The sequence below is a fragment of the Nannospalax galili genome, unplaced genomic scaffold, assembly GCF_000622305.1.
Source record: "Nannospalax galili isolate Female #2095 unplaced genomic scaffold, S.galili_v1.0 scaffold218, whole genome shotgun sequence".
Classification (NCBI taxonomy): Eukaryota; Metazoa; Chordata; class Mammalia; order Rodentia; family Spalacidae; genus Nannospalax; species Nannospalax galili.
Window position 1 is genome coordinate 1069659 of NW_008343207.1, and position 6000 is coordinate 1075658.

The following is a 6000-nucleotide window of genomic DNA, read 5'->3' on the forward strand; positions in this document are numbered from 1 at the left end:
CAGGGACTGACAGGGTTCCCACCAATCTGCCTCCACCTTGCATCTGTGCACAGGAGCCTGGACACCTGCACATTGCTTTCCTAGTGGGGCAGGCAAAGGCTGGTGTGGTGGTATGCAGACCAGTGGGCAGGACGAGGGAGAGGACATTTGCTATTCCATCTGCCCAGTGTCTGCAGGACACAAAGAGACAGGGAGTCAGGGAGCTCTTTAGGCCTCCTTGCTGGAGGGTGGCCCCCCAGGTGTGCCTAGACCTAGGTAGGCACAGGCCCAGTGGGAGGGGGAGATATGGGTGTGCCAGGGAAGGTAGGCTGGAGCTCATCAAAGGTTCCACTAGTGTTACAATCAGAGGGTTATGCCAAGCAACCAGGGAGGGCCTCTCGGAGGAAGTGACAGTTCAACTGAATTCCAGTGGAGGGAATGGCAGAGTATAAGGCCCTGAGGCAGAGAGAGCAAGGTGCCCCCGGGAGCAGTGAGTGGCTTCTGACAGCCAGCAGGGTGGCAAGCTGGGCTCTTTCCCAGAAGAGCTTACAGCCTCTTTGTCATTCAGGAAAGCATGTGAGACTTCAGCTATCTGGGTGGAGCCCATAAGAACCTTCACTATCTGGAATGTTCTAGAGCAAAAAGTAGAAAACAGCTGTGTAGAAGCAGCTCTGCTGCTGTGATTCTGAACCCAAAGGCCCCTTGACTAGAAATGGGGCTGGATTGCTGATTTTCAGAGGACAAAGGTAGGGCCAGGACTTTCCAGAATATGAAGGACAGAGTTTTGCCTCCCAGTGCTGCCCACCCCAGCCCACAGGACTGCGCAAGCTTCCAGGGCTCAGGATCCTGAAGCCCCTGAGCACAGTCCTCCACAGAGGACCTGGGTTAGATTTCTAGCACCCACATGGTAGCTAACTACCATCTAAAACTCCAGTTCCAGGGGATCTGATGCCCTCTTCTGACCTCCGTGAGCACAGGTATACTTATATACATGCAGGCAATGCACTCATGCACATAAAATAAAAATAAATAAAATATTAAAAAATAAGCCAGGTGTGGTGGCACATGCCTTTAATCCCAGCACTCAGGAGGCAGAGGCAGCGGATCTCTGTGAGTTCAATGCTAGCCTGGTCTGTATAGTGAGTTCAAGGCCAGCTGGAGCTATAGGGAGACCTTGTCTCAAAAAGACCAAAAAAATTTAAAAATTAAAAATAAAAATCATGAATAAAATATTTTTAAAACCCTTTCATGTTTTGACCTTTACAAATTGTCTACATTTGTTTTTACTTTAAAACATTGCAATAAAATTTATTCTAATTTCTGTGTTGCAGGCCAGACCCTCACCTCCTGCTGTCCTTCGGCCCCTGCTCTGTTCAGACTGGACAGAGATGCTGGTGTGTCAGGGACACTTTGAGGATAAAGCCCACTGAGTTCTGGATGTTGCCCCACACCCACACATAGCTTCCCCTGGAAGGGATGGAACCGTGTTGGGTAACATTGGAGATACATGGACACCAGTGGACAGGAAAAACCCAGCTGTGCTTCAAATGTCAAATACCCAGTTAAGCACCCACGCAGGAGACCATGGCCATGACCTCTGACCTATGGGGATCCACAGCTGCAGGCTGGGGCTGCCATCCACTGAAAGCTAATACTATATAGGCCCTTGACTTCTCCCAAGCCAGATGGTTTGTAGATGTCAGAGAGAAGAAAAGGACAAAATTTTCCAGACTCTGGGAGCTGGGCTGGCTATGAACAGCTGCCATTGACTCTAGCAGAAAGGGATGGAAATGGGGTCTGCTGAGATCTGAACACCCCATCTTTCTGGTGTTACAGAAAGGGGTCCACACTTGAGGTTCCAGGTCTCACAGTTCTGAAGCAGGTGCATCCTGATTATGTTGAGATTGCCTCCGATAATAAAGAGGAGTTTGGGGACAGGAAAGGACAGGGTAAGCAGCTATGTCACAGGAAAGGGGTGTAGGTGCTCCCTGCATGGGCATCTCATGCTGGGGAGAAGGGGAAGATGCTGTGCCACATGCCCCAGGGATGGGCTTGTAGGGGTGACTGCTTTATGAGCACTAGGCAGAGAAGAAAAGGAAGGAAAAACGGGTGACTGCCACTGCGGCACTCCAGCATCAGGAGTTTTTTTTTCCAGGATGCTTTGCAGGGGGAGCTCACCACTTTGAGAGGGAAAGGCCAGGGAAGGGGCCAGGGGATGAACACAAGCAGCCTTTTCATGGGGTGCTGTCAGCTACCTGTTCCAATCTGCATGGAACTAACCTTCATGAGGGAAGGGCTGGGCTCTCCCAGATGCTCACAAAGGTTCTTGCACACAGATCAAATGCATTTGAACACTGATACTCAAGATAGGTACCTATTTTGTATTACCATTTTTAAATAAAGCAGATGGAGCCACAGAGGCTCAGAGAGGTTGAGAGATTTGCCTGAGGGCACACAGCTGTGAAAGTGAGCCAGGAAGCTGCTCAGATGGTTGGAGTAGTGGTGGTAGAGATTGTTACTGGGTCCCAGTGGATCATGAAACAGATAAAGCAGAAAGACTGGGGTCCAGTGCCTGACCACAAGGCCATCCTGTGACCTGTAGAGAAATCTCAAAAGTAAACAGACTTGTGGGGAGGTGGTGCCAAGAATCTCAGGGTACAGCTAAGAGCAGGGGAAAGTGAGAATGTATGGGTCACCCTGCTGCTGCCTATTTTGCTGGTGGCTCCTGAGGGCAGGGCTCATCACCCTGCTCCCAGTGGGCTTCCCTGACCTTGTTGTGACTTGACATACCAGTGTGGTCCAGGTCTCCCACCTGCATTCCTTGGGGGAGGGAGGGTCTTCCGTGTGCTGTTCCTAGTGACTAACATGGTGATCTGGAAAGATTGGCCTAATGTGAAGAGCTGGGTTTCCACCAGAGACTCAGAGAGGTGGCTGCTCTGCCTTAGCTCACAGGGCAGGGCCAGGGGTCATGCTCAAAGCATGCCCTGTGGGCTATGGCCGGGGCCCCCCCGAATCACAGGGTGCCACCCACGAGGTGCCCTGGTTCTGAGGGACAAGGTTCCATCACCCAAGCTTCGGGAGTTGGTATTTATTCCCTCAAGTTCTAGAAGTGCATCTCTGGGCAGGTTATTGAGGCCCAAGGAACACAGACTCTGCTCCCCGCTGGAATCCTTGTCTCCAAGCTGTATAGTCTTTGGTAAGGCCCGCCTTGCTGTGGGTATGCTTGGGGTGCCAGGGTGTGAGTTCCAGCTCCAACACTCTCTGGCTCTGTGATTTGGGTAGCTCACTGTTCTCTGTGTGCCTGACAGCCCTGTCCACAGAGCAGCAGTGATAATAAAGGGACTGAACAAAGAAGAGAAACACAGGGTGGGATACAGCAGAACCAGGGGGTGATCCAGGAAGTGCCAGGCACACTGGCCAGGAATGATTCCCCAGGCTCAGCTGGCTGTGGCTCTTGTCACTGCATACCAGCACCTGGATGCATGACATCAGTGCATCTAAGAAGACGCACTCACACTCGTATGCACAAACATACACATATGCATGCACATGCATGCTCACACATCAGCACAAGGGACACATGTACATTCATGTAGACACATGTGTACAGTATGTTCATACACATATATACACATACACATTACAAATGTGCACAGTGCACATGCATATTCAAACCTAAACATGTATACTGTGCATATGCACACAATGCATAGCTATGCACATGCATGCACACACACGTACATGTACACACAAGGACACATATATACACAGACACAGGCATGCCTACATGCATGCATGTACCCACTCACACATCACATATGTGCATACATATGCACATGTTCACATAGATGCATACATACTTTTCAGCAGCAGAGAGACAAGTCTCCGTCCTTGAGATTTCAGGCCCCTGGACACTACCTGCATCCACGGTCAACCCTCTTAGTGTTTGAAGTGGCTGCCAGGAGGGTGTGAGTGGAAAGAAAAGAGGGAGGGGTCAATAGTGGCCTTTTCTCATGGTGCTTGGCAATTGCTGTTGGTCTGTCTGGGGGACATTGATCAGGAAGTGATACTGGGACCCAGAACCCTGCAACTGATATTTGGGACTATGTCTCAACAGGACCTGGGCCTGGAGCCAAGCCAGGGGCCACCCCTCTTGACTTGGGGGCTGGAATCTTCTCTGGAGTCTGGCTTGCCTGGGAAACTCTCCCACAAAGTCTGGCTCAGGGTCTAGAGTCACAGATATCCCTGTCTGGCCAGAGATGCCACCCCTGTGTTTAACTCAGTTCTGTGAGGGCCTTCAACCCATCCCAGGCCTCTGTCCTGGGCTCAGGACCTGCTTAGCTCTGTTCCAGGCCCAGTGGGAGGAGGTGAGGAGGGTGTGGTGTCCTAGAGTTGCTGCTGAGGTGGACAGAGCAGCCCAGGAGCCTCCAGGGCTTTGTATGAAATAGGAAGGCAGCTATATTCAGCCTCACTTGGCCCTGGAAGGCTCCTCCTGGCAGTGCGCTTGCTGTTTCACACCTTGGGCTTCAAGGAGCTGTTGGTAAAAAGGTTCTTTCTCCAGCATCTTCCCAGTCCCTGTAAACAGAAACCTATTTATGTCCTCTGCACAATTAAGTGAGCTGGGGTGGGATGCGGTATATGATGAGGCAGGCAGCATGGCCATCAGTCATGTGGGTCCTGGGGAAGCCACAGCCCTGATTTTTATTTTGGAAAATTGAAAGAATAATGAAATAAAAACCCAACCTGAAGTCCTTTTCCCCAAGATGCAGCTGCAGTGGCATAGACACATCTCACCCCCATGCACACGTAAGCCATCTCACTGTCACTCAGCTGAATTGTTTAATAGTTAGTGCAGGGTCTCAGGACCCTCAGCCTGGCATTCTTTGGTTGGAACCTCCAGGCACAAAGTTGGCCCCTTGTCCTACCCTAGAGCCCCAAGGGGGCTTCATGTAGATGGCGTACCATGTAACTTTCATCCTATCAAATGGCCTCAGCTTTCCCAATAGAGCCCTTCAAAGAGGTTTTGCTTTGTCACCCAGAGCTCAAAGCTCATCACATGTACTTGTCTTCATTGGTGATGGGCTTTCCTCGGGTCTCCAGTGTCTCTGCATGAGGTAGGGGCCCTGCAGCACTTTGCTCTGCCCACCACGGCGCTGTGTTGGGATGGAGAGCAGCTTTGAAAGGTATGATGACCCTGGGTGCCACAGTGAAATATGTGAGGAGAGATGGCAGGCTGTGCCCCTTGTAGAAGTCATGGGGCCAAGTGTGGTGATGCACATCTGTCATCCCAGTACTCAGGAAGTTGAGGCAGGAGTCATCCTCGGCTATACAGAAAGTTTGAGGCCAGCCTGGGCTTCATGAGACCTTGTGTCCTACTTAGCTTTGACTGTCAACTTGATGACACCTAAAGTCATCTAAGAAGGGAGTATAAACTGAGGGATTTCCCAGATCAGATGGGCCTGTGGACATGTCTGTGGGGAATTGTCTTGATTATTAACTGATGTGAGAGGGCCCAGCCCACCGTGTGGGGGCGGCACCATTCCTTGAACAGGTGATCCTGAGGGATATAAGAAAGCTAGTTAAGCATGTGTCTGCAAGTGAACCAGCAAGCAGAGTTCCTCCATGTTTTCTGCTTCAGGTTCCTGCTCGGGTTCCTGTCTTGACTGCCCCCCCCAATGGTGGGCTGTGACCTGTAAACCAAAATAAACCCTTTCTTCTCCTCCTTAGGTCATGGTATTTGTTATAGCAACAGAGTGAAACTAGGACCCCCAGTCTCAAAAAAGAAAGAAAGAAAAAGAAAATGAAAAAAGAAATGAAGAAAAGGGAGCTGGGATACCAGTCCTGCTTGATCCATTCATCTATTCATCCTTCAACACATGCTCCATTAGTTTTTTCATTGCTCTGACATAATTACCTGACAAGAAGCAACAGAGAGAGAGAGAGAGAGAGAGAGAGAGAGAGAGAGAGAGAGAGAGCAGGCCACTGTCCCCTCAACTGCCCAAGCATGTCTGCCAGGGAGGA